At 38.1% G+C, this 27,960-nt stretch overlaps 1 protein-coding gene across 6 annotated transcripts in view; it reads left to right on the plus strand.

Moving 5' to 3' along the window:
• The window catches only part of SOX5 (SRY-box transcription factor 5), a 1,174,568-nt gene that overhangs the window by 550,797 nt on the left and 595,811 nt on the right, over positions 1-27,960 (plus strand). For 4 of the 6 annotated variants that reach the window (XM_010805416.4, XM_010805413.4, XM_010805417.4 and 1 more), the window contains one exon: positions 21,257-21,298. The exons of 1 other annotated variant lie outside the window; for it this stretch is intronic. The gene's annotated coding sequence lies outside the window, so the exon portion shown is untranslated. Of the gene's footprint in view, positions 1-21,256; positions 21,342-27,960 lie in introns of all 6 variants that reach the window. One more of the 6 variants, XM_024991902.2, reaches the window with a different exon arrangement.

A 27,960-nucleotide genomic window follows, 5' to 3' on the forward strand; every position in this document is an offset into this window, starting at 1 on the left:
TGAAGTCTTTCAAGAAGTTGACAGCTTATAAATAAATCTGTCTGATAAAATTGAACATAAACTGCATCTGTGGTTAGTTTGCCAAAATTAATTCTACATTTAATTAGAGATAGCAGTCAAACATATTTAATAAAAAACAGTCTTGGAGAGTAAATCAAATGAAGTCAGATTTTAGCAGACGTTTTGCATTTTTTTTTGCGAGGAGTGATGAAATGACCTCACCTCTCCGATTCCCAGTTATATGGCAACTCTGTAGAGTTATGGGGAAGCCAATGAGTTCATGCTGTTTGGAAAGGTTCCTTGCTCAGCTTAGGGTAAAGAGAGAAAACGATCATTTTGTGATTTCACTTGATTCCATCATTGGGCTATACTTTGATACCATATGTATTAAACTAACAAGTTATTAAGCATATTACTGCTAATGATTACAGAGACTAAGCTAAGGTGATTCTAATTTATATATATATATATATATTTATACACATACACACACACACACACACACATACACATACAAGTTCATAGAATTGCCCTTAAACACTTTTTGCTTCTTTGGCAAACATTGTTTAAATTATTATAAATTTAACCATTGCAATGAGATATGTTAAGATTATATATTAGATACAATGCCTTTTCTTCCCCCACCAAAGACTTCAAAAAATTAACTTTGCTTATCAAATATTTGTGCTCACTCTGCATGGTGTAAGCAGTATGGTATAGCTCTGGTGTCCTGGGGAAGATGCAGAAGCACACAGATCAGTTAGAATGCAGCAAACAATATTTTGGAACAAAAGTGACTTACAGTTCAAAGGGCAGAGAAACAGATCTTCAAACACTGGAAGTTTCAATACATAGTCCGTAGTCCTAGGTGAAGTTTATAGACAATAGAAACTAGTATGAGCAATAACAGTTTCAAATATGTATACAAATTGTACGCGTTATATGTGCCTGCACTAATGCACACAAAAATTGATACCAAGTAAACCAAATTTTATTCTGATCTTTTTAATGGTGTCATGTTACTTTCTAGCAATATAGAAGGATATGAAAAAAATAATATGGAGATACGATTGCTGTAGAGAGTTAATATCAAATTTGGATTAAAAAATATTTTTTGATCTCCTCTGTGTGCCTAACATTGCAGTTCTAGAGATAGTTAATCTATACTAAACATTTTCCCGAAGTATCATCGTATTTTGGTGTCATGTCATTAGTCATATAATTTCTAACTAAAATACGCAGAGGTGTTTTTCAGTGACATAGCTTTTGTGTGTCCTTCAGCTTTTTTGTCCTTTCAGAATTGTATTTTTATTTTACATACATGAGTTTGCTTCCTAAGTTACTTTGTGAAAGTTTTGCTAAAACTTTTTAGAATAGTAGGATGTAAAAGTGGTATGCCTTTATTCCTGTATTTAAACAATATGTCATTATTTTGAGGTTTGACCTGTGAGCCTTACATTACTTGTACTGTGAATAAGTAAATCAGTAGAAAATATATACAACCCAAAGATTTCTATTCACTAATCACTTTTAAATCAATCATGGAATAATTATGCTGTTGTAAAACACACAGGTCAACTTAGATGCTAATGCCTTATAGCTGTTTCATCATTTATCAGACTACAGAGCAACTACAGACTATAAATAGAAAAAGGTATTTCAAAAATCAGTTTACTTCAAAAGGAAGAGTTGACCAGTTCAATAATTTTTGTAAGGTCTTAATCATCAGTGAACATATCCCAAAAGATCGACTGACCTCACTAACAATTTATATATTTGAACTGATGAAACAATCATTTTAATCAATGGTCTCAAACTGGTATATATGTTTCAGTACCATTGGAGGATTGAGATATTATTAATACAACTTTGTAGATAAAAACTAAATGACTGTCCCTCTCCTTTAACAAAAATATAAATAAATAAAACATCTTCCTTAATATAGGAAATATATAAAAATACAACATTTTTTGATTCCCATGTCATGCAGTTTTGTAGATCCTTGGAAAATAACTCCCCCCTCCCCAATTTCATTAACAACTTTGTTATCATTTATAAAATGAATAGCTTCAGAAATATGGGTTAATAGTTACATGATTCCTGTGGTGGTGTTAGAAAAACTCTTCCAGCAGTTGATTTTATCTTGGGCAAATCACTTAATCTCACTGGGTCAAGGTTTCTTCATCTTCAAAGTGAAAATATTGACTAAATTCTTCTGCAGCTTCTTTGTCTTTAATTCCGTGTAGAGCTTTCTAGCCAGTCTACTTTTTCTCTAATTTCAAATAGATGCCATGTATTTTCATCATTTTGGCTGGCTTCATGAGGTGACATTGACCAGAGCAAAACTAAAGGAAGGGGAGACCCAGTCTGTAACCGACACAGTTCATTTTTGCTTTATCATCAGGTGTCGAATATTGATGACAATTAGAGAAGTAGGTCACTTGATGCTCCCAAGGCATTTGGTGCAGAGGTGCTAAGTCACAGTAACTATATTTTCATTAAAAAAAAAAAAAATCTACTCTAAGAGTAAAACTTGTCATCCTTTCATTGCTAATGAGATTGAGAGGTTTGGTTAAGAAATGCCTGAAAAGGTGCTCTACAAAGATATATATTCTAAAAGGCTAAGTAAACTTTTAAAAAGCCATGCAGTTCCTTAATATCAATACTTTTGGATGTATAAGTTTAGGACTTTATGGGGAGCACAGAGAAAATTGCTCTTAGGTGTCAGTGCTCCCACCTCACTTGAGGTTCTCACCGTCTGTCAGGGAATCATAGAATGCTCCTGAGTGGACTCCTCGCCTCCTGTCTCTTGTTTCAGATCAATTTATTTCATTGTTGATGCCAGTTGTGGTTTGAAAAATGCAAATCTGCGTATGACATCTTCCAGATTGAAAATCTCTAATAACTTTCAGTTGCCTACTGGATAAAATATAAACACCTAAGCCAGGTAAACAGGACCTTGATCTATGTAACCCCAATGCTGCTTTCCATCCTCCTCTTTATATAGTTACTTAAGGTATCTCTTGTTTCAGATCCATTCTGATGTGTGTCTTTCCATTTACAGCCTTCAAAACTATGGGTCATTTTTAAAAGGCAGAACAAACATCATTTCTTTGGTCAAGCTTTCCTTTTCTCAGGCACCTCTCTGATTTATCATTCTGTGTTTCTCTGTATCTCCCCTCTTCCATATGTAGTGATCCTTAGTCATCTTTTTTTTTTAATCAGTTTTTTAAGTATACACCACCAAATGAGACATATATACTTAAGAATAAATAAATGAAAGGTAACTCTAAGACAGTGAAATACAGCTGATAAATGAGATTTATGTTGTTGCCATGTCTTTTATGGAGGTCATGTCACCTGTGTACATATTATAAATATTAAATTTATGCCTCTTTCCAATTCTAATATGCCTATGCATGGTATTTCAATGAAATTGAATTATTCTTAAGGTTTTTCAAAGTCTGTGTATTTAATATAACATTCATAATGGCTGTGGATTTGTTGTTAAGATTTTAAATTGCCATTTTGAAGCCAAACGTGAGATTTCAGTTTACATACGTATATGTGTATTTAAATGAAAATACCTTTCAAAGAGAAGTACCACCTTCCATAAATTAGTAATTTCTTTTAATTGCCTCAAATGTTTCAGTCTCGTGTGGATTTTTGAAGTTGTATGCAGCTTTGATGTTTTATTAATTATTTTCAAGGTGGCTGTCTTTGCAGAGCGAAGCATACATATTGATTTTGTGTATGATGAAGACTGAAATTTCACTCTTGGCACTGATACTTTTTGCAATCAGATCTAGAAAGGGTTTGATCGTTTTTGAGCAACTCTCCAACAGTTAACTGCTGGCTGCCAAAGTTCAATTTAGATAACTGAAGGGGAAGAGTTTAGAAATTTCACACATTAAATGTGTGATGGGAAAGACCCAATATAATGTATTAAAGATGCAGCCATTGGAAGGAAAACATGGAGTATCATAAGAATTGTGTGCCAGTCTCCAAAGGTTTTCAGTCAGGTTTGGTTCAGAAAAGCCCTTGAATGTGTTGGAAGCAGATCTTGGAAGGGATTGTGTGGTGTGTCGGGGAAAGCACCAGAGTAAGTCTTGGTTACACATCGTCTGTAAAATCGACTGGGGTAGCATGACAAAACTCGCTCTGTGTAGTTTGCCACTGCCAATCTTCGTGATTGATACAGATTGTTGGAGCCATATCTATCATATGGTGCTCCATATTGATTGTTAAAATCTGCAAAAATGAATTATTTGGAGTGTATTTTTTCCATATCATTGGCTAATTTTTCCTGTGTCAAAGAGTTTAAAAGCATTTGACCTTTGCTCTGAATTTGCGGTTGTCATCATGACTAGAGGGAAACCTTATCACCACTTCTTTATGCCTTATACTTGAATAATGATATTGTAATCGAATTCTTAAGGAACATAGTAGAGGAGAGAAGGTTCTCAGTAAGTCGGTTGTTTCTATTTTTAGGGATGGTTTAGATATTTTGTTTTTAAAATTGCCATGTAGACTTTAAGAGAATTAGAAGTCTCCTGCCAAATAAACTCTTTAGAAGAGCTTTCCATCTTACCCACCACTACCAAAAAAAGGAGAAAGCGGCTTTGGATCTTTTTTAGTATTGGGATTCGTCCTATTTATCTATAGAATTCAAATGTGATCAACATGAATATGAAAATGCGCCAGACTTTTTCAAATTGAAAAGATTCTGCATGTTTGCAAGAGATGAGTGGCGTAGGAGATTTTCCTTTAAATCACCTATAATATCAGGATCATTATAAAGTTAAGCAATCCAGAATGCAGGATTATACAGCTGGAATGAACCCACATAAGAATGAAAACAGATGGTATTATCATTCTGTCCCAAGCACTGTGTGGATTTTTTTGGTCAGAGTCTGATTAAGGTTTCTGAAATTATTAAGTGGGTAGATAATAGAGAATAAGAAAATGAGAGCACAGAGGGCTTGCCAAGTCTTTAATGCTCCCTTAAAACTGCCTGCAGGTTCAACAAACCCATTCCTGGGTTTTGTGGGTTTACAAGGTCCCTCTCCAGAAAAGTCGTTTTGGGTGATGGTCACCATTTTAATTAAAGGAATATCAAACTATATGTTTAGAAAGATAATAATAAGCCACCCAAACCCAGATGCTAGATGCCACACATGTTGGAAAAGGGCTAAAGAAGAAGAAAATCCAAAAAGAAAAAATCAAAACCCCAAACACTCCCTTGTTCTACAAGCAGGATTTAAGTTAAGCCAGTGGGGATAAAGTTACGAGCATTTTTGTTTTCCATCTCCTGCAGTCTTCCTTCTCCATTTCCTCACTCCCTTACTCCATACCTAATTATCAGCTATTCCATTTCTTACTCTTCAGTGAACGTTTGTGTTTTCTGAGTGTTTCCTTTGTATCACATTTGGCATCAGTGTAATTCTACTTTCACCTCTTCAGCTCCTTTAAAAAAATATCATGAATGAAACAGTTTAGCAAAAAATCAAACAAATGCAACTCAAGCCATGAGATTCTATGATTACTTCCAGTTTTATTCCAACTGGGGAATACTAAAACTTTATTTCAACCACTTTTTAAAAAAAATTGTGGTTTAGTTATGCCTTTAATTTTCTTAAATAAAATAATAAAAGTTTCTCAAATTCAGGTGGACAGTTTTAGATTATGACTCCATTCTCCCATATATCTGTGCTCAGTTTTATAGTAATCACTTACAAAACTAAATATCTTTTCCTTTGTTCCTACAATCCAGTCAACTCAGGTCATAGCCCTTTTATGTGAAATACAGAATTTTTAACAGCGACACTTGTCTCTCAAAAGAAAAATTTGACACGTATATTCTTGATTTTCCATTTAAGTCTTAAATGCTATGTTTCTAAATGCCAGTGATTATTAATGAAGTAAATAGTCTATCGGTCTGTGCTTCTATCACCAATCACCTCCACAAATGTGTGTTGTTTTTACTTTCTCTCTGTCTCTTCATTCTTTCTGGAGTTATTTCTCCACTGATCTCCAGTACCATATTGGGTACCTACCGACCTGGGGAGTTCCTCTTTCAGTGTCCTATCATTTTGCCTTTTCATACTGTTCATGGGGTTCTCAAGGCAAGAATACTGAAGTGGTTTGCCATTCCCTTCTCCAGGGGACCACATTTTGTCAAAATACAGCAAAGTTCAATGCTGTAAAGAGCAGTATTGCATAGGAACCTGGAATGTTAGGTCCATGAATCAAGGCAAATTGGAAGTGGTCAAACAGGAGATGGCAAGACTGAACATCGACATTCTAGGAATCAGCTAAAATGGATTGGATGGGTGAATTTAACTCAGATGACCATTATATCTATGAATGTGGGCAAGAATCCTTTACAAGAAATGGAGTAGCCATCATAGTCAACAAAAGAGTCAGAAATACAGTACTTGGATGCAATGTCAAAAATGACAGAATGATCTCTGTTCATTTCCAAGGCAAACCATTCAATATCACAGTATTCCAAGTCTCTGCCCCAACTAGTAATGCTGAAGAAGCTAATGTTGAACGGTTCTGTGAAGACCTACAAGACCTTTTAGAACTAACACCCCCAAAAGATTTCCTTTTCATTATAGGTGACTGGAATGCAAAAGTAGGAAGTCAAGAAGCACCTGGAGTAATAGGCAAATTTGACCTTGGAGTATAGAATGAAGCAGGGCAAAGACTAATAGACTTTTGCCAAGGGAACACACTGGTCAGAGCAAACACCCTCTTCCAACAACACAAGAGAAGACCCTACACATGGACATCACCAGATGGTCAACACTTAAATCAGATTGATTATATTCGTTGCAGCCAAAGATGGAGAAGCTCTATACAGTCAGCAAAAACAAGGTCTGGAGCTGACTATGGCTCAGATCATGAACATCTTATTGCTAAATTCAGACTTAAATGGAAGAAAGTAGGGAAAACCACTAGACCATTCAGGTATGACCTAAATGAAATCCCTTATGATTATACAGTAGAAGGGAGAAATAGATTCAAAGGATTAGATCTGATAGACAGAGTGCCTGATGAACTATGGACGGACGTTTATGATGTTGTACAGGAGACAGGGATCAAGACCATCCCCAAGAAAAAGAAATGCAAAAAGGCAGAATGGTTGTCTGAAGAGGGCTTAAAAATAGCTGTGAAAAGAAGAGAAGTGAAAGGCAAAGGAGAAAAGGAAAGATATATCCACTTGATGCAGAGTTCCAAAGAATAGCATAGAGAGATAAAAAAGCCTTCCTCAGTGATCAGTGCAAAGAAATAGAGGAAAACAATAGAATGGGAAAGACTAGAGATCTCTTTAAGAAAATTAGAGATACCAAATGAACATTTCATGCAGAGATGGGCTCAAAAAAGGACAGAAATGGTATGGACCTAAAAGAATAAGAAGATATTAAGAAGAGGTGGCAAGAATACACAGAAGAACTGTACAAAAAAAATCTTCCTGACCCAGATAATCATGATGGTGTGATCACCAACCTAGAGCCAAACATCCTGGAATGTGAAGTCAAGTGGGCCTTAGGAAGCATCACTACGAACAAAGCTAGTGGGGGTAATGGAATTCCAGTTGAGCTATTTCCAATCCTAAAAGATGATGCTGTGAAAGTGCTGCACTCAATATGCCAGCAAATGTGGAAAACTCAGCAGTGGCCACAGGACTGGAAAAGGTCAGTTTTCATTCCAATCCTAAAGAAAGGCAATGCCAAAGAATGCTGAAACTACTGCACAATTGCACTCATCTCACATGCTAGTAAAGTAATGCTCAAAATTCTCTGAGCCAGGCTTCAGCAATACGTGAACCGTGAACTTCCAGATGTTCAAGCTGGATTTAGAAAAGGCAGAGGAACCACACATCAAATTGCCAACATCCACTGGATCATTGCAAAAGCAAGAGAGTTCCAGAAAATCATCTATTTCTGCTTTATGGACTGTGCCAAAGAATTTGACTGCGTGGATCACCACAAACTGTGGAAAATTCTGAAAGAGATGGGAATACCAGACCACCTGACCTGCCTCTTGAGAAATCTGGATACAGGTCAGGAAGCAACAGTTAGAACTGGACATGGAACAACAGACTGTTTCCAAATAGGGTAAGGAGTACATCAAGGCTGTATATTGTCACCCTGCTGATTTAAGTTATATGCAGAGCTGGGAGGAGTGAAGCACAAGCTGGAATCAAGATTGCTGGAAGAGATACCAATAATTTCAGACATGCAGATGACACCACCCTCATGGCAGAAAGCGAAAAAAACTAAAGAGCCTCTTGATGAAAGTGAAAGAGGAGAGTGAAAAAGTTGTCTTAAAACTCAACATTCAGAAAACTAAGATCATGGTATCTGGTCCCATTACTTCATGGGAAATAGATGGGGAAACAGTGGAAACAGTCCCAAAATTAATTTTTTTGGGCTCCCAGAATCACTGCAGATGGTGACTGCAGCCATAAAATTAAGACGCTTACTCCTTGGAAGAAAAGTTATGACCAACCTACACAGCATATTAAAAAGCAGAGCCATTACTTTGCCAACAAAGGTCCGTCTAGTCAAGGCTATGGTTTTTCCAGTGGTCATGTATGGATGTGAGAGTTGGATTGTGAAGAAAGCTGAGCACTGAAGAATTGATGCTTTTGAACTGTGGTGTTGAAGAAGACTCTTGAGAGTCCCTTGGACTGCAAGGAGATCCAACCAGTCCATCCTAAAGGAAATCAGTCCTGAATATTCATTGGAAGGACTGATGCTGAAGCTGAAACTCCAATACTTTGGCCACCTGATGGGAAGAAATGAGTCATTTGAAAAGACCCTGCTGCTGGGACAGATTGAAGGTGGAGGAGAAGTGGATGACAGAGGATGGGATGGTTGGATGGCATCACAGACTCAATAGACATGAGTTTGAGAAAATTCAGGGAGTTGGTGATGAACAGGGAGGCCTGGCGTGTTGCCGTCCCTGGGGTCGCAAAGAGTGGGACACAACTGAGTGACCAAACTGAACTGAAATATCCTATTAGCAGGAAAGCAGCAGATTTATGTTGGAGGGTAAAAAACAATGCAATCTAAAGAGTAGAGACCAAATTTCTCTGTCATACTATAGTCATAGTTAAGATTTCAGCATAGGGCACAAACTTTGAGAGAATTGTGATAAAAGTCTCGGATAAATTGTGAAAGTTAATTCGAGAGTGTGGTTTGAAAGGCTTTGGGATTTTCTTTTACAGGTACAAATTTTGTTCATGTGAAAAAAAAATAAGACTTCTTAAATTGAATATTGAGCTTTATTTGGTAATTTACAGAAATAAACATTGAGCATGACACCAGGTTTGTGTGGGAGTAAGGTACATTTGGGCTCAATGACTGATGTACTGTTTGAGTATAAACATTAGATTCCATATTGCAACTGTCTGTCACTACTCTTGTCATTAATCAAATAGGTTCTAAGATGTACAGCAATGTTTAACTGTTTTTAATAGTTAGTTTTTATAATTACTGCTGTAGCTATCCAGGTGCAGATGGTAGCTTCTTTTTTTTCTTCCCTATTTAAGATTGTGAGATCATTCACTGTCTTTCTATAGAATTAGAATCAGATATACAGGTTGGATTTGATCTACGGAGTTTGGTATCATCTATGATCTAGTGGAGATGTAGAATTTAAAAATTGTTTGCAGATGGTGATTGCAACCATGAAATTAAAAGACCCTTACTCCTTGGAAGGAAAGTTATGACCAACCTAGATAGCATATTCAAAAGCAGAGCCATTACTTTGCCAACAAAGGTCCATCTAGTCAAGGCTATGGTTTTTCCTGTGGTCATGTATGGATGTGAGAGTTGGACTGTGAAGAAAGCTGAGCGCCGAAGAATTGATGCTTTTGAACTGTGGTGTTGGAGAAGACTCTCGAGAGTCTCTTGGACTGCAAGGAGATCCAACCAGTCCATTCTAAAGATCAGTCCTGGGTGTTCTTTGAAAGGACTGATGCTAAAGCTGAAATTCCAATACTTTGGCCACCTCATGCGAAGAGTTGACTCATTGGAAAAGACTCTGATTGCTGGGAAGGATTGGGGGCAGGAGGAGACGGGGACAACAGAGGATGAGATGGCTGGATGGCATCACCGACTCGATGGACGTGAGTCTGAGTGAACTCCGGGAGTGGTGATGGACAGGGAGGCCCGGGGTGCTGCGATTCATGGGGTCACAAAGAGTCGGACACGACTGAGCGACTGAACTGAACTGAACTGAACTGAAAGTGTTGAGATAAGAGGAAACACATTCATATGATTCTTGTGTGGAGCCTGATGATAGATCAAGCACACCTGTAATCTCATTTGTAAATATCTATGATCTTACAAGTAAAAAGTGGATTTGGGGGGAAAAAATGGAGGCAGTTAGTTAAGTGAACTTATTCTATATTTGTCTACATTGAATTTTGATAGAAACAAAGATAGTTATGTATTGAGTGCAACTTAATATATATTCAGCATCTTTATAGTAAATGGTGGTGGTTTAGTCACTCAGTTTTGTCTGACTCTTTGTGACCCCATGGCCTGTAGCCCACCAGGCTCCTCTGTCCACGGGATTTTGAAGGAATAATGCTGGAGTGGGCTGCAATTTCCTTCTTCAGGGGATCTTCCCAACCTAGGGATTGAACAACCCAGGTCTTCTTCATTGCAGGTGATTTCTTTACCCACTGAGCCACCAGGGAAGCCCCTTAGTAGTGTTTAATTTCCAGTGAACCAAATTTACTTTAAATCTCATGGATTAATGACTTAAGCTAGCTTTTAAAGACAAGATATTTCTTAAATTTCCATGCTAACACCATTGTAACTGGTACACTCTTTAAGAGTCATGTTCAGTTCAGTTCAGTCACTCAGTCGTGTATGACTCTTTGCAACCCCATGAATCGCAGCACGCCAGGGCTCCCTGTCCATCACCATCTCCCAGCAGCCATGAAGAGATACCCCATGTCCAAGGTAAGAGAAACCCAAGTAAGATGGTAGGTGTTGCAAGAGGGCATCAGAGGGCAGACACACTGAAACCGTAATCACAGAAAACTAGTCAATCTAATCACACTAGGACCGCAGCCTTGTCTAACTCAATGAAACTAAGCCGTGCACTTTGGGGCCACCCAAGAAGGGCAGGTCATGGAGTAGAGGTCTGACAGAATGTGGTCCACTGGAGGAGAGAATGGCAAACCATTTCAGTATTCTTGCCTTGAGAACCCCATGAACAGTATGAAAAGGCAAAATGATAGGATACTGAAAGAGGAACTCCCCAGGTCAGTAGCTTCCCAATATGCTACTGGAGATCAGTGGAGAAATAACTCCAGAAAGAATGAAGGGATGGAGTCAAAGCAAAAACAGTACCCAGCTGTGGATGTGACTGGTGATAGAAGCAAAGTCCGATACTGTAAAGAGCAATATTGCATAGGAACCTGGAATGTTAGGTCCATGAATCAAGGCAAATTGGAAGTGGTCAAACAGGAGATGGCAAGAGTGAACGTTGATATTCTAGGAATCAGCGAACTAAAATGGACTGGAATGGGTGAATTTAACTCAGATGACCATTATATCTACTACTGCTGGCAGGAATCCCTTAGAAGAAATGGAGTAGCCATCATGGTCAACATAAGAGTCCGAATGCAGTACTTGGATGCAATCTCAAAAACGACAGAATGATCTCTGTTCGTTTCCAAGACAAACCATTCAATATCACAGTAATCCAATTGCTTAAATTCATTGTGTGTATATTTTTCTTTTAAGAAGATATCAGAAGTGTGCAATCAGAGCACTTTCTAGGTAACAGATCTAAATTTGAATCATTATTGAAAAAGTCTGTTTTCTAATATAGATGTTCATTTGAAAATGATATATGGTCCTTCAGGAACCCAGAGGTGTTTTCATAGATTCTCATGCCTAGTTGGCAGTTTTATTGAAAATGGCTGTAAATCAGGAAAGAGAGCTGAAAACACATTTCATGTCATCTTTAAAGAAATTGTAAGTTATTGTCGCAGAAAATGAAGAGGCCATTTTTATAGAAGATAGCAAGATAAGATGTTGAAATGGATAGGGAAAAAAAAAAAAAAAGACATGTTTCTAAAGAAGTGCCTCCAAGAGTTACTTGTTAGTTACAGTATATATGGGAGAGGTATGGAAGATAAAATTAAAGTTAAGATTGTCTATGAAGTCCAATGTGTAAATGAGCTTTAGCCCATTTACATGTGCTTCTCCTTTTTTTTTTTTTTTCTTTTTTGGTGATGGTGATGGTGTGCTTCTTTTACAAGATGTTTATTCACTAGAAAAGTGAATTTGAGCTATTATACTGTGCTTCTTTTTTCTCTTTTTTGGTGATGGTGGTGGTAAGTGTTCTTTTACAAGATGTTTATTCACTAGAAAAGTGAATTTGAGTTCATATAGTGTAAGAACCAGGTGAACTCCCATTCTCCAAAAGTCTGTTGTTTGCTTCTTCCAGAATAAATATCACAATTCTGGATGAACAACAGCTGGAAGGCTTGCATGTAGTTCCATTTCTTATGGGTTCACAGGATGAAATCACTTGTGCATCGTCGACAGTTTAAATGGAGACGAAAAGTGCATTCCATCATGATATGTCACAGAAAAATCTTTTTTAAAAACTATATTTTCCATTTTTGAGCTGTACACTTTAGTATAGTGAATGAATTGAAAGACGTTATCTTACACCCCAACATTCTCTAAGACTTGTTTGTGCTTTTTTTTTTAGTAATCTTTTCAAAATTAACATGTCCTAATTACCAAAGTCTAGTTCGACAATGCATTCAAAGTAGAAACTGTTTGATCATTGTACTGCTAATGTTTGTATGGGTATCTTTTAATGCATGTAAAACTTTAATATTAATGTTTAATTTTATTTCACTTTTTCAGGTGAGGAGTAGGTTTTCTTTGGCAATGTCTCATTGAGTAGTGGGTGAAACAGTGCTAACAGACAAAATCCTGGCCTGGGAGTTAGTGCCGGTGGCCATACTTAATGCCCCTAAGGAGCTTTGTGGCCATGGTCAAGGCTCTCATCTCCTTGTGCACACTTCCTCCTTGATGAAATGAAGGGTTAACTTTGGATGATTCTCTTTTCAAACCTGTGAGCCTGCACTGTCTTCTCAATCGGTCTCAAGTTTCTTGATATTTGCTGCCATCACTGTTCTCATGTATTTCTGACTTTCACTATAGATACTACCAGCTCCATAAATTTTGGTGGTTGAGTATATTTAATGATTTACTTGATCATGCAAATCTTTTATATGGCAGTCTGTTTTTTCATTCAGGAACATACATTAGTTGTCACTGCTGTTGGCAGCATTGATAAACTTATCAAATTTAGTTGCAAACTTATTTAGAAACCATGCCATGTACTTGATTCACCACCGAAGAAATAGAACATAGCTAAGGCCTAGTGGGCTGCTGTCGGTGGGGTCGCGCAGAGTCGGACACGACTGAAGCGACTTAGCAGCAGCAGCAGCAGCACAACACCTTAATAGGAACAGAGAAACCTGAATTCCAGTTCAAAGTTTAACATTAGCTGACTCTGGGTCTTTGAACAGGTCACTTGTGTTTCAGTTCATTCATCTCTAAAATAAGGGGAAGAGGGAATTCTTTGGTGATCCAGTGGTTGAGACTTTGCCTTCCAATGCAGGGCTTGAGAGTTAGATTCCTGGTTGCGGAGCTAAAATCCACATGCTTTGTGGCCAAACCCCCCCAAACATAGAACATAAACAATATTGTAACAGATTCAATGAAGGCTGTTAGAAAATGGTCCCCATAAAATAAGGGGAAGAGACTAAGTAATGTCTAAGATTTCAACTGACATTCAGGTTCTGTCATTTTTTTCCTGTAAATGTTATCATCAAAGTGATAAACAAATTTGCTTAGCATTTTCATAGCCTACTCTTTCTCACGCATTTTTAATCCTCTTTTAATTCAGTGACGTAACACACATTTATTGACCACTTACTGTAAACTAAGCACTCGGAATCAGAAAGTACAAGATTTGAATACAGTTATTACTTAAAAGTGGGCAAATCTTCTCACCTTCTTGAGCCATCTGCAAAATGAAGATAGTAATAGCTGCCTTACAGGGTTGATAAGAGGATTAAATAAGGCAATAAAGTCAATAGCCCAGTTCCTGCCAAATAGAATGGGATTGATATTCTTATTACCAGTGCCTTATGCTGTGCATTTAATTTTAAACCATTAATCACAGGGCATATTTAATGGTCTATACAATATAAATATAGTAGAACATCACTTGAGTGTAATAGATTTAGAATTTCAGATGCAATTTTATGTTGATTGAGTTTCTTATCCTTTCTTTTGGAAACCTGGTACAGAAATACTTGTCTCCTCTTGTATTTAGGATTAACTGAAGTTAAAATGAGATAAGGCAAGAAAATTTGCAACATAGTATTTGGCATGTAACACTTGAAGATGTTTGTTTTAGGCAAAACTTCCCTGGTGGCTCAGGCAGTGAAGAATCTGCCTACAATGCTGGGGACCCTGGTTTGACCCCTGGACCAGGAAGATCCCCCCGGAGAAGGAAAAAGGCTAACCACTCTAGCATTCATGCCTGGGAAATCCCATGGAAAGGGGAGCCTGGTGGGCTACAGGCCCTGGGGTCACAAAGAGTCAGACACAACTGAAGGACTAACCCAACAACTACCATCTGTGGCAGTTAGGCAAAATTAATCTAGTTTTGCTCTAGACAAAATTTATCCATGTATTCATTACCTGTGGTGGAGAATTGACTTGAGAATGAGTGGAAATAAACCATCTGGGGCAACAGAAATAAGTTATCTCTTAACCTGAATGTTATTACATAGATAAGTACATAGGTAAAAATTCTTTTAGCTGTATTAAGACATTTCATTGTACTGAACGTAAATTATACCTAAAAATATTCATTTTATCCCAACACATAAATACTATATTAATTTTTATAGCTAGGAAAATATCAGTTAATAATCATATTTTACTAATGCCATAGCTAACATGTTACTCTCATACAATACTTTTTTCAACAATACATAAAAGTGAAAAAGAGCACCATGATTCCTTGAAGCCCCTGGTGCCTGGAAGTTGTTGGAGCAACACTCAGTGGTTCTATGCATTTCACCACCCAGTTGTTTCAATTTGGCACACCATATTTTAGGATATTTATTGCCTGCTTACTTCTCAAATCTATTCTTTCCCCTGGTGCAGACAAAACTGTGCATCATTGAGTATTATTTTTATGAGGGCCTGGTCAAAAGGACCTGATCAATCCTCTGGCCTCTTTCTTCATGTATTTATCTGAGATGAGGACTAACTTATGACTTCTTCCCATCAGGCTTTATTTAGGATCGGGTCTGTAGGATGGAGTGGAAATGGCGGGGGCGGGAGCGGAAGGGACAGCACAAACATATACATACAGTGTGTAAAAATAAAGAAAGGCATCTTTTGTTACAGCTGGTTGCAAAAGAAGTTTCTGCTTGCATGGCTGAAGATGGTATGAGATTAGTGGAGTTGTAGCATTGTCAGGACAAAGACAGGCTGTGTGAGAGGGATCAGTGTGTTTGTTCAGCAGAGCTTTCTCTCCAGTTGTTGACAGATTTAACTGGTGTAATGTCAGGCCTGGCTAACTCCTCCCCACGATTGTCAAGAGGCAGTCTTTGCAGTAGTAAATGGCCATGTGGAGTATACCATGAATTCCCTATTTGTGTAGTAGCTGTAGCTTAGGGTGGAGATTTAATATTGAATGGACTCCAGATTGTCTAAATTGCAATCACAGTGTTTATTTAAATAGCCTATGGGGACCATTAAAGCATTTTAACTTTTGCTCCTATGTTTCTCATGTTATGAAATCTTGAAGCACATGGGGGAGAAAAGGAAAATCCAGCCTTGTAAAAGCATTAGGATGCTAGAAGTTCTCCCTGCTGCCAAAAATGCTTCAAGAGGTTCAGTTCTCTGAGCTCCCATGTAATGTGATGGATGGGATCCTGCTGTGGTCCCTAACTAGGGGATTTTCCTTATGCAGATATACTCATCTGTCACAGTGTAACCACTGCTGTCTCAGCTCGAGATCTTTCCCCATATCTGATCTCCACTTGTAAAGCTAAGGTCTGTCCTGATTACAGTTAGTTGTTACAATGCTGCAGCTCTAAAACTGTGCAAAACTCTCTTTTAATCACATGAAAACTGAAAGTCACTCAGTCATGTCTGACTCTTCTCAACACTATGAGCTATAGCCGGCAAGGCTCCTCTGTCCATGGAATTCTCCAGGCAAGAATGCTGGAGTGGGTAGCAATTCCCTGCTCCAGGGGATCTTCCCAACCCAGGGATCGAACTCCGGTCTCCTGCATTGCAGGCAGATTCTTTACCATCTGAACCATCAGGAGCCCCTCATGTAAAATTAAAAGCTTAATAATTTCATGGCAACTATGTGATTAAAAAATTATAATAGCCAGGACATGGAAGCAACCTAGATGTCCATCAGCAGATGAATGGATAAGAAAGCTGTGGTACATATACACAATGGAGTATTACTCAGCCATTAAAAAGAATACATTTGAATCAGTTCTAATGAGGTGGATGAAACTGGAGCCTATTATACAGAGTGAAGTAAGCCAGAAGGAAAAACATCAATACAGTATACTAACGCATATATATGGAATTTAGAAAGATGGTAACAATAACCCGGTGTACGAGACAGCAAAAGAGACACTGATGTATAGAACAGTCTTATGGACTCTGCGGGAGAGGGAGAGGGTGGGAAGATTTGGGAGAATGACATTGAAACATGTAAAATATCATGTAAGAAACGAGTTGCCAGTCCAGGTTCAATGCACGATACTGGATGCTTGGGGCTAGTGCACTGGGATGACCCGGAGGGATGGTATGGGGAGGGAGGAGGGAGGAGGGTTCAGGATGGGGAGCACATGTATACCTGTGGCAGATTCATTTCGATATTTGGCAAAACTAATACAATTATGTAAAGTTTAAAAATAAAATTAAAAAAAAATTATTAAGCTTTTAACTAACCCAAGTTCGGTCCCTGGCTCTGGAAGATCCCCTGGAGCGGGGAATTAGAACCCACTCCAGTATTCTTGCCCACAGAATTCCATGGACAGAGGAGCTTTGCGGCCTATGGTCTTGGGGTTGCAGAGTCAGACATGATGGAGCGACTAGCACTTTCACTTTTTCACTCTTACATAGAGAAGAGCTATGTCTTTTACTCCTCTGGGAAATCCAGGGTGAAGGTGAAACTCACTTTGGTGTGTGAGGCCGTGGACTTGCCATGCAGAGGAAACATGTCCATCTGTTTCTGAAGCAAGACTTTGGAACAGAGAGCATGCCTTTAGTTTCCATGCTGTGATTTAAGCACAGCACAATTAAAAACACTTCACGATCATTGTCAAAGGGCTCACAGAAAGGTCTACAGTCAGTTCCCTTCTTTAGGAAGATTTTTCTATTCCTTTGAAGATCCAAAAGCTGGGGTGCATTTGAAGATACTAAGTATTATTTTCTGATTATGGCAGCAGTCTGATGCAAGAGATCTTTCTGAATCACTGAGCTCAATTTTCAACTTAAGAAAAATCCTTACTAAGTTTCTAGGGCTGTGCTAACTGCCTGGGGCTGTGTTGAAATTGGTCTCTATTCTTGAGGCTCCAACTCTAGGTGAGAGGAAAAGGTACGCCTCACTAGACTAGTTCAGGACACTCTCAGGGCTCACTAGACCAGCCCCTCTGCATCTGTTTGCCTTATGTTTATAGTGTGATAATAATACCTATCTATCTCAGAAATAAACTGGTGGTTAAGGTGCTAATGTATATGAAAGGCTTTGGCCCTTCTTGAAATAAAAATACTATAGCAGCAGTTTTGCCGAGGGCATGAGAAAATCTGTAGTAGCATTTTGCAGCTAGGCAGTAGCCATTTAACTTGACTCAGATCATGTGCAATTGAAAGTTCTTTTTCATCACAAGTTTTCTGAAATATCTTTTTATGTATCATCTTGATGTATAACTACAGGGTTAATTACTTCCAAATACATCATAATGTAGGAGTACAAATTTTCCTAATATTCTTTACCTTGTTCTTTATTCCACATTAGAATAAGAAGTCCCAGATTTCTTTTGATTCAATGTTCCAAATATTTGGAACAATGTTATCAGTATTTCCCACTGACCTGTTGTATACTTGCCTCTCATCTCTGATTCATTTTTTGGAAACATTGTTGACAAAATCCATAAACTTTATAGAAGCCCCGTTTTACCTACTATTTTCCCTTTCTTGTCACAATAAACTTTTTTTTTTAAAGAATTGATCCATCGCTTATTTATTCTCAGTTTTAGTTTCCTCTTGCTTTTAACTACCTCTTCTTCACCCTATCCCCTCTCTCTGTATTTCCTAATTGTGTAGATATTGTGAACTATCCAAAGAAAATAAAAGCTGTATAGAGGGGAGTGAAGAGAATGCTTAATCCATAAAACTGATGATCAGTCTCAGAAGAACAAGAAGCTGACCATATGTCTCCTACTAGAGAGTGATATGAGCTTCCCGGGTGGTACTAGTGGTAAAGAACTCACCTGCCAAAGCAGGAGACTTAAGAAACTGGAGTTCAGTCCCTGGGTTGGGAAGATTCCCTAGAGAAGGGCATGGTAACCCACTCTAGTATTCTTGCCTGGAGATTCCCATGGACGGAGGAGCCTGGCAGGCTGCACGTCCATAGGGTTGTGAAGAGTTGAACATGACTTAGCACATAGAGAGCGATACAGTATATATGACTAATTAGAAGAATCTGTTTGTTTTGAGTTATACTAGATAAGAGTACATATCTTTCTTTTATCTGATATTCTTCTAATTTCCAAGGATATTTTTTCTAGGACTATCATCCTCCAAAAAGGATATTTTAACTTAATATATTGTTGAAAAGCACAAGAGTTTGGGACTAGAGGGGACTCAGAATTACTTTATTTTTCTGGAGCAAACTCTTGGTACTAATACTGTTGATGGTTGTTTTTACTATATTACATTTTGCTGAGCCTGGGGACTGCTTTTGGAAGGTTTAGAAGTATCCAGGGAGGCGCCTGCCACTTTGATTATTCATACCCAGCTCTTTATTTTTATTTGAGACATAAAATAAAAACACACCCTGGCTTCTGCTCAACCTCAACTGGCGTTCTTTTTAAAAACAAACCCCAAACTGACCAAATGGCAGCAATACAAGTTTTTCTGAGAGTGACTCATCGTTCATGTCAATCAGAGTTCATTTATGGAAGCATTAAATTCTAGTGCCGGCCAGGCCACCTTTAGCCAAGTTAAAATGGGATGGGATTTGGTAGGCTTGGAACAGAGGACCGAAAGGAAAACCAGGGTGATGCTGTGACTCAGAAAGTGACTCTCTTCCTTCTGAATCAGAACCGAGCCACTGGTAGAATCAGTTCTCTCGGGAAGATGGCAACCTTTAGGTGAAAGGTTAAATGGAATCTCTGACCACCTATGTTCATCTTGTTGTTGGTTTTAACTCTGTGCCATTTTGGATAATTGCTTACTCTTCACCTTTTCCCCCATTGCTTAGTTGCAAATAAGAGTAATTTTTTCCTTTCTGTGTGCCTTAAGACATTTTTAAGGGTGACTGTGAACTTTTAACCACTGGTACGTTTTATACCAGAGGTGGTTTTGTTTCTGTGATGTGTTAACTGATTTCTGCAAAAATGTACCACAGTTCTGCTCTTCTGATAAACACTGAAAAATGTTTCTGCAGATACTTACCCTCTGGAATTTGCTGCTTATTCTATTTATGTGCAAACAACATCAATTCTAGTTTCCACACTTTTTTGTTCATTCTTTTTCTTAGTATTTCTCAGTTCAGTTCAGTCGCTCAGTCATGCCCCACTCTTTGTGACCTCATGGACTGCAGCATGCCAGGCTTCCCTGTCCGTCACCAACTCCTGGAGCCTGCTCAAACTCATGTCCATCAAGTTGGTGATACCATCCAACCAACTCATCCTCTGTCGTCCCTTTCTCCTCCTGCCTTCAATTTTTCCCAGCATCAGGGTCTTTTCCAATGAGTCAGTTCTTCATATCAGGTGGCCAAAGTATTGGAGCTTCAGCTTCAGCATCAGTCCTTCCAATGAATATTCAGGACTGATCTCCTTTAGGATGGATTGGTTTGATCTCCTTGCAGTGTAAGAGACTGTCAAGAGTCTTCTCTGATACCACAGTTCAAAAGCATCAATTCTTTGGCTCTCAGCTTTCTTTGTGGTTCAACTCTCACATCCATACATGACTACTGGAAAAACCATAGCTTTGACTAGATGGACCTCTCGCTCTATTTTACTTCCAAAATGATTTTACAGGGATTAATTGTGTTAGAAAGCACTTATTGATCACCTATTATGTGTGTCTACTTCATCTTTTTTTTCACTATGTCTTTATCAGAAGCTCTTTGGTTGACCAAAAATTTGTTTGGGTTTTTCCATAATATGTTAAAGGAAAACTGGAATGAACTTTTTGGCCAACCCAAAATTTAGACTGTTTTTACAGTTTTTAATATTTGATTGATTTCTTTGTTGTTGTGTTCAGTTGTTAAGTCATGTCTGACTCTGTGACCTCATGGACTGTAGCCTGCCAGTCTACTCTGTCTTCCACTGTGTCCCAGGGTTTGCTCAAATTTATGTCCATTGACTTGGTGATGCTACCTAACCATTTCATCCTCTGCCACTTCCTCCTTTATTAAATTAATTTAGTAGATTGATTTCTACTTTATGCCATCTTAAAGTTCAGGATTTTATTAAATCTTCCAAATACGTACATTTATCAAATTGTGTGTGTGTGTGTTTTTTCTGTATTGACTCTTTTTAGTAAATAAGATCAAATTTTAAGAACACTCTACATTTCTCAGCCCTCCATATCAACTGATAATCAGGAGAGGGTTTATATCTTTTTGGCAAATTCATATGGTTGGTTCATTACAGAATTACGACCATTTTAATCCCCAGCACATTTGTTCATTCTGTATTTATTCTTTTAATGCACAATTCTTGAAATCCTGTTATGTATATTTAGGTTATAAGTTCCTTGAGGTATTATCATACTTTTGGAAGGAAAAAATAAAGGGATGCATGGATTGATAAGCATAGCCCCTTCTTAGGAGCACAGCTCCTTTATAGTGAAGTTGACTATGTCCTCATCCTACTCCAAATTAATTCAGGATTCATGTGGTTTTGTAATTATAGGTACTGAGCCTTTGTGTTGTTGACAAAGGAGAGACAGAAAAGGTAAGGATTGATGCTCCGTGGAAATCAAGGGCCTGGGACTGAGGTGAGGAGATGGGAACGTTGACGGTGGTCATTGCGGGCAACTGACAATTTAAAGTCATGGACTTTGGCATGGAACCTATTTAGTGATTAATCATTTTGGAGGTATCTGTCCCCAGTCTTTATCTTATTAGCTTGAATATTCTCAAATCTATCATCATGTGTACCAAGAGTTGATTAGAAGCAAGTGGCTTGCCTGTGGAAACTGGACTTCTGATCTTTGATTAGCAAGAACGTCACTACTACACAACATCCATATGGTTCTTGCCTTTTTCATGTCATTGTATTTGATACCTGCAACTGGTTAGTTCCTCTTCCTTCATCTTCAAGGGGTTGGAAGACACTGAGTAATCAGACCTGGAGTCCAGAACAAGCAGCTAGTCGAGATCAGGTTCTTGAATTTAATCTCTCCGCCAATCCATTGTCGTTATTACGGTAACTGCACACAAATCTGACCATTGCATACCCTCTAATCCCCAAACTATTATACCCTTTTGTTCCTCATTGCAAAGCAAATTGCCATTCTTCATCAGGGAGGCTTTTCTATGCAACTGGGTTTAATTTTAAAATTAAAGCATTTGGAAATTAAGGATAATTACCTTCCAGTTTTCATTTTCAACCTCAGCTTAAAAATTAGTATCTCAGAGGAATGTGTATGAAATCTCTTTAGCTAATAGCCTATATTTGTGCCCTGTGTCCCTACACTCTTCTGATAAAGAGAACTTAGGCTATAAACTCTGTCATGTGAACACATCCTTATGTATTAACAGGCATATTTTAAGAGTGCAACCCTTCTGAGATGTGAGTTCTTGAGTCATGAGTAAGTCATGAGCCCTGAGCAAGTTCATATATATATATATATATATATATATACACACACACACACACACACACACACATATTCATTGTTCTATATAACAAATATTTATTGAGCATACCCTTTTTGAGTCCAAGGTATAGTAGAGCACAAAGTGAAGTCCAAAACCATAGGAAGACAAAGACAATAGCCTTGTAATGTTTTAAGGAAAAATAAAGCACATTTAATTTTATTATGGATGCAACTTTATTTATAATTATGTTATCTTACACTTCTTGTTACTATAAATTTTTTTAGGATTTCTCATTGTTTTAATGTTATATTTTTATGTATTTAAAAGCAGTTTGTAAACTATAAAAAGCTGGATATATAAAACATATGAGTTAAGAGCACACAACTTTCATTGGAACTGATCTTGTGCCATAGCTACTGGATTTTCAAAAGTGAATTTAAAATATACTATCCCAGTGTATACAAGAGTTATCTCAAGTGCTTGAAATATTGCATTACAATCTCTTTGGATGAGGTTTGGGAGCCTGTAATTTTAACAAACAAACTAGCCAACTCTAGTGCTGGCTGTGGGAGGACCACACTTTGAAAAATGCCATATTAGAGTTTATCAGAGGGGGGCTTGGAAGGGCCCCTCTGAGAATTGAATGCGTCTCTCTTGTTGGTGCCTCCAACTCAGCAGCTGACATTGGTGATGCATTCAGTTTTTTTAGGCCATCCATTTGCTAGGTACAAGCACTGTGGAGATAAGTAAGTCGTGGACCCTGAGCTCAATGATCTCACAGTTTATATACACCATCCTAGACTTCTCTGCCATTTTATAACTAGTTGTCATGCTATCCTGTGGCATTTTCCATTTATCTACTATTTATATACTTATATATTACTACATTGCCACATTGATCCTGGATGCGTGAGTTTTTCAAAATTACACATAGTTGTCATTACAGATGAAAACAGAGGCTCAGGGAAAACTAGTTATGTTGGCCAACTTCTGGTTATGTAGAGCAAGGATGTGGCAGAGCTCGATCCTCTGATTCTAAGTACAGAGTTTTTTTTTTTTTTTTTTCCACTTCATTGCATGGGTGTGCCTTGTGAATATGAGTTTAGAATTCAGGGTATTTCTTTACCTCTCACAGGTATATCGTAATATTCAGAAATTCTTCAATCTGTGTGCAGGTTGTTAGTGCCATGTTCCCAGCCACTGAAAAATGAACTCATTCAGTATCCTTAAGTAAAGCCAGATGGCTCCATTGAGAATGGCAAGGATCTCTTGTAAATAGGATTACTTGTACATTCCAGAAACTCATGACAACTGACACATGAACTAATACTAGGAAATAACGTATAGACTTTCTGGGAGGGAGCCAAACTTTGACCACCTCCACTTGAAATGTTCCTCACATTAGAGACTCTGCTTAGTCTTAAGTAGTGCCATTGCTAAAGTTTATTTTTTGATTTACTACGTCTAACTGTTATTTGTCTGTTCATTCACTCATTCAATAAACATTTACTGAGCACTAATTGTATACCAGAACAGGCCAAGTCACTAGTTATAAAATCATGAATGAGACATGTTCCCTACCCAAATATGAAGCAAACTATATGTAATGACTGCAGAGGCGTGAATAAGGGTCTTTTCTATGATTTCTCAATTCTGACAGTTACCAGTGGAAATACTGGTTGGAGAAGTGAGTGTGTGGGTGAATTCTTCAGGAGGGGTTGAAATTTGTTATAGCTACGCATCTGGCAGTACTTAAGAATTATGCATGATTTCATGTTTCCATGGGCACACGGTACATTATAACACATTATGTAATAGGCTGGTTGATAAAGCACTTTAAAATAGTATAACATTGTGCCTCTCTTCCCTCATCCTTAAATCACTGTACACACATCAGTTCTCACAATATTATTCCTAGGAGTTGTTGTGAGGATGTTTTTATTATCAGTCATCGCTGTGGTAACATCAGTCCAGAGCTGAAGAAAGTGAAATGCAAAATAACTTGCCCAGGGCCACTCTATGAAAGATTGGCAGCATCGCATCCCATAATTCTCTTTCATTTTCTGAGTCTCAGAATTTCTTTGAAAGACTTCCTAGCCTGGATATTTTGTTTGTTTATTTTCCTATAACTTAGCATGGTGCTTCATATAAGGAGTAGAATTTTCTGTGGGTGGCCCACTGGCAAGCTCTTAACTCTTCAGGGCCTTGTCTTGAGGAAGGTATGGTTCCCACTCTTCTACTTTTTCCTACAGAGAAACCATAGTTGAAGAGCTCTGGTCTGTATACTAAGGAGATAGGTCTTTGTGGACTTGAGTTTCAAACTTTGTAGAATACTCATCAGTTTCTGTCACTCAGCAACATTTAAAGCCATTGATATTTAATCAGTCGTCCAGTTAGTTTCTTTTCTGTAAATATCTGCCTTATTCTGACAGCATCTAGCATTCTTTAGCACAGACCACAAGCTAACAATGTTGAAGATCAACTGTGCTAAAACCAGAAGGAGAAATCAGAACTAAAGGTGAAGATCTTTTCAGACTTGATTCCACTCAATGCTTCTTAGCTATGCAGTAGAGAAGCCTGAAAGAAAAAAAAAAAAGCATTTCAGAGTCAGAGAAAAATTTCTTTGCTCAGGCAGGTCAAGTCAGTTACTTTTCCCTTTCCTGTTGCTGTTTCACATCAGTTTACCAACTGCACAGTCAGGAAGTGAGTCTATCTTTTAGACTAGACTTTTAGACTATAGTTGAGAAGCCTGTGATGTATGACTTGGTGCGCATATGAGGATGTCATTTGATGAAAATTAGTTGATTCAACTCTTATAATATTGGTTTGCTTCTTGAATATATCTTTAAGTTTTTTTCTCTCTCAAATTGCTATATTAAAAAAGAACAAAACTCCCGTTCGAACACAACAATTATTTGAAACCATTTTCCACAGAGCAAGAGAATACTTTATATAGTAATGAGTAGCAAGCCGTGTTTTAATGTTCGCATGATTGACGCAGTGGTTCACAACAGTTCCTCTGGAACCATTCTTGCTTCTTACATTATAAGTAAAGTCTGTTCAAAGAAGGGAGCAGAAGAAAGAAAGTTTCTTTTCTGGCAGGTTGATGCAATGGGTATATGGCAACCATATAAACCTCAAGTGACTCAGTTATTACAAGGGACCTAATTACTGACCTTAGACTTTTGGGTGACACTGAATACCTTTCTTAGGACCAGATTGTTTAGCTTTTTGCAAAAAAGTTCCTGTTTAGAGTTTTGCACAAAAGTTGTTGTTGAGAGTGCAGTAGTAGCGAGATGAAGTGGGGTCTTGGTTTTTATATAATGTTATTTCTATCTGGATAATCATTTGGATGTGAGACTGAGTGTTACGACTACGGCATGGGCACAGTGATAACTGGTTCTGGCTCCTCTGCAGGCACAGTGAGGCCAGTTGGAAATACTAACACAGATTAGAAAGCAAGACAAGCTGACTTTTGGTGTTAACCTTAATACTTGAGATGTTGTTCAGTCACTAAGTCATGTCTGATTCTTTGTGACTCCATGGACTGCAGCATGCCAGGCTTACCTTTCCTCACTATCTCCTGGAGTTCGCTCAAACTCATGTCCTTTGAATTGGTGATGCCTTCCAACCATCCCATCCTCTGCTGCCCCCTTCTCCTCCTGTCCTCAATCTTTTCCAGCATCAGGGTCTTTTCAGTGAGTCTGCTCTTTGCATCAGGTGGCCAAAGTATTGGAGCTTCAGCTTCAGTAGCAGTCCTTCCAATGAATATTCAGGGTTGATTTCCCTTAGGATTAACTGGTTTGATCTCCTTGCTGTACAAGGGACTCTCAAGAGTCTTCTCCAGCACCACAATTAGAAAGCATCAATTCTTTGGCACTCAGCCTTCTTTTATGGTCCAACTCTCACATCCATACATGACTGCTGAAAAAACCATCACTTTGACTATGTGGACTTTTGTCAGCAAAGTGATGTCTCTGCTTTTTAATACGCTATCTAGGTTTGTCATACATGTATACACATGTTCATGCTCAGTCATGTCCAGCTCTTTGCAACCTTATGGACTGTAGCCCATCAGGCTCCTCTGTCCATGGAATTTTCCAGGCAAGAATACTGGAGTGGGTTGCCATTTGCTCCTCTAGAGGATCTTACTGACCCAGGAATCGAACATAAGTCTCTTGCACCTCCTCACTGGCAAGCAGATTCTTTAACACTGCACCGCATGGCTTGTCATAGCTTTTCCTAAATGCTTAGTACTACTTAAAAGTTATCCCTCTATTACTTGCTTATACCTGATAAACTGAACCAAGGTGATTTTTTTTTTTTTTTTACTCCAATCGTGGTTTTCATCCAAGATACTCAGTTTTGGTAAGGAAACCTAACAACAGTAATAACTAAAATGACAAAGAAAACATCCAACCTTCACCGTGCATGTGTGCTTGGTCATATCCGACTCTTTGCGACCCTATGGAATGTAGCCTGCCAGGCTCCTCTGTCCATGGGATTCTCCAGGCAAGAATACTGGAGTGGGTTGCCATGCAACCCAGTGATCAAACCTGCATCTCCTGCATTGGTGGATATGTTCTTTACCACTAGCACCACCCAGAAAGCCCAGCCTTCACTGAGTACTTGCTAATTACAAGTATCTTAAGTTCTTCACATACATTGTCTCTGTGAGGTGATTTATTACCCTGAGCTGGTTGTAGGTGACAGAAACCTAATTCAAATATGCTTGAAGGAAAGGGAGTGTTGTTAGTTCACATAAGTGTGTGTTTCACAAACTGCCTAGCTTTAGGCATGGTCATTTCAAGGTTTATGTGCTCTTCTTATCTCTCATCTTTCTTTGCTTTTCTCTGTGATGGCTTCAGTTTTAGACAGGCTTTTGTGCATATGACCTAAAAAGTTAAAGCTTCTTTCCTCATAATTCTATCAGCATTCCCACATAGGTCATCTGTTGGTTCTGCCCGTATTCTGAGTCCGCACCTGAGCCCATTTTTGTGGGTGAAAAGATAAAATGCATTTTTTTTTTTTTTTTTTTTGGCCAAGGCATAGTTTGAGAATGAGGGACCGGTTGTTTCCCACAGGGAAAAAGAAAAAAAAATTAATGTGAAGTTGCCAGACAGGTCAAAATAATTAACCTCCATGACATCATAGCAGTATCATTTTTTCTTATTCCCAAATATAAGAACATTGCCCAAGGTCACAGAGCAAATATATGGGAGGGTATGGACTATAACCCCATCTGTGTGATGCCAATGCCCATGTACCCACAAGACACATAACAAGGTTGAGAGTATAAGACTAGAGGGAGAGGGTCTAGGTGTGATTCTGACTCCACCTACCACTTACTAGAACTGTGCCTTGGGGAACAAGGTAGTCTTATCAAGTCTTTGTTTCATTACCTATAAAATGAGGATAATTGTATCTACTTCATAGGGCAAGACTGTGAAGAATAAGCGGCATCAGTGAATGTAGAGTGTTCTGCAGAGTTCCTAACACATTCTAAGTGCTCAGTACATGGTGGCTAGTATGACAGTGTTTTGTTTTCTTGTTTTATTTACCACAAAACTGTAATTTAAATTATCAGCTGTTTTGACTTCACGTTTAGTTGCTCATTTACTCTAGGTAAAAAAAATGGATTAATAAACCCAAGCCATCACCTGATTAAAACTCCACGTTTCTTCCATTACTTAACATCTCCAATTCCATACACTTAATTTATTTTTGAAATATTTTTGATATTACTTTAGTAGTCTGATACGATGAACTCTTTTACTATTGCTTGATGAAGCA

The sequence above is a fragment of the Bos taurus genome, chromosome 5 (genome assembly GCF_002263795.3).
Source record: "Bos taurus isolate L1 Dominette 01449 registration number 42190680 breed Hereford chromosome 5, ARS-UCD2.0, whole genome shotgun sequence".
Lineage (NCBI taxonomy): Eukaryota > Metazoa > Chordata > Mammalia > Artiodactyla > Bovidae > Bos > Bos taurus.